Below are 2,067 nucleotides of genomic sequence, written 5' to 3'. Positions count from 1 at the left end.
TGGTGCCTCAGGAGCAGGTGTAGTAGATGGCTCAGAAGCCTGACTAGCTCTTTTCGAGCCCTCAGAAGTGCTATGAGATGTGGACGACTCGTCCCTGAGCTGATACCTCTCTGGAGGCCTTGACTGGACAGTCGGCTGCTCATGTACAGAGGCTGAGTTGCCCTCTGATGCTTCCCTAGACGGGGCATAAGAACTGGTCACGGAAAGGTCTGCACCACTCCCTCTGCCAGCTGCTATTTTCTTTCTGATTTCATGTTGTTGGGCTCTAGGTAAGGGTCTCTTCCCTTGTCCCCAAGAAGGGTCACCCCTTCCTTTCGAAGTGTCGCCTATGCCTCTAGATCGAACCATTTTCTGTACCAAGAAAAGGCGATTGTTAGTTGCAATTCAAGTTCATACATACAATGAATATAAGGACACACCAGAAGATATAGTGAGGAACACAGTTGAAGCATGCTTGCAGGGTAGGGATTTGCGGTCCGCACAATTTTCTTTTGCGGATGCAGATTTGGATTGCGGTCCGCACATTTTGTCTTGCGGCCGCAACGAAAATTCTACGGTCTGCACAATTTTCCTTGCGGCCGTATACTCATGCTTAATTAAACTTACCTAGAATCAACCCCTACGGACTGCACAATGTATTGTGCGGCCGCAGATTATAATAATTACGAACAGGTCGACATTTTTATCTAGGGCTTGCAATAGTTTTGCACAAATTTTGATATGGAAACAACGTTTAAGCATGAAAATCTATTGACCCATTCTCCCTAGAGCATTTACCAGTTTACCCAATACAGATTTAACCCCACATGGTTGTACAATTGAGTTCTATGACAAATAGCCTAAACTAATAAAAGAAAACTATACATTAAACTAAAAATTGAAAAATTCTAACAAGTGATTGAAGCATACCATATGTGAATGAGTGCAAAAAATGAGTGCGGCCGTAGAATTCCAATTGTGGTCCGCACTCTATTATCTGGGGGCTTAGTTTCCCCTTTTGTTTTGTGGTCCGCAGAATTGTGTGTGCGGCCATAGATCCCTATTGCGGACCGCAGATTTTGTGTTGTGGTTGCAGATCGGCCATTGTTCTGACATGCCAACTTCAGAGAGATATCACTTTCCACCTTCAATTTGTGCGGTCCGTAATTTAATTGTGAGGCTACAGAGTACCTTTTTACTACAGCAACTATAATTGTGAGGTCCGCACAATGCGATTGCGGGCCGTAATTCTTTCCACACTTAACCAAATTTCTGGGCATAATTCCTATAAAGCACACTCATCCCTGCAGCACACTTCAAATCAAGGTAGCACAAAAATAACTCCTAACTACAAAAAGAAACAAAGAAAAGAAAAGCACATGGGTTGCCTCCCAAGAAGCGCTTGATTTAAAGTCGTGACACTACGCAGAATACCATCAGTTGAAATGAATTACCGCCATTATGTGGCCATCTCCAACTTTTCCAAAATAGTGCTTCACCCGATGACCATTGACTCGGAATACCTTATTGTTTTTGTTCTTCAAGTCCAATGCACCAAAGGGTGTCACACCCACAATTCCAAAGGGACCACTCCATTTAGACTTTAGCTTTCCAGGAAGCATCCTCAACTGTGAGTTGAACAACAATACAAGATTGCCCACCTTGAACTCTTTCTTCCAAATGTATTTGTCATGCAGATATTTCATCTTTTCTTTGTACAAGGATGAACTTGCATAAGCATGGTACCGAAACTCATCCAATTCATTCAAATGTGCAACCCTCAAGTTAGCGGCTATATCCCAATCAAGATTCAAATTTTTCTTTATGCTCAAGTTCCACCGGAAGATGACAAGCTTTGCCGAACATCAACCGGTATGGCGACATTCCAATAGGTGTTTTGTAAGCCGTCCGGTAATCCCATAATGCATCATTAAGCTTTTTGGACCAATCCGTCCGATTAGCATTCACTGTTTTGGACAAAATACTCTTTATCTCCCGGTTGGAGACTTCTACTTGACTACTTGTTTGTGGATGATAAGGAGTCGTGACTTTATGTGTAACACCATGCTTTCTAAGTACAATGTCGAA

Source organism: Nicotiana tomentosiformis, chromosome 7, assembly GCF_000390325.3.
Source record: "Nicotiana tomentosiformis chromosome 7, ASM39032v3, whole genome shotgun sequence".
NCBI lineage: Eukaryota > Viridiplantae > Streptophyta > Magnoliopsida > Solanales > Solanaceae > Nicotiana > Nicotiana tomentosiformis.
This window is presented reverse-complemented; position numbering follows the sequence as displayed.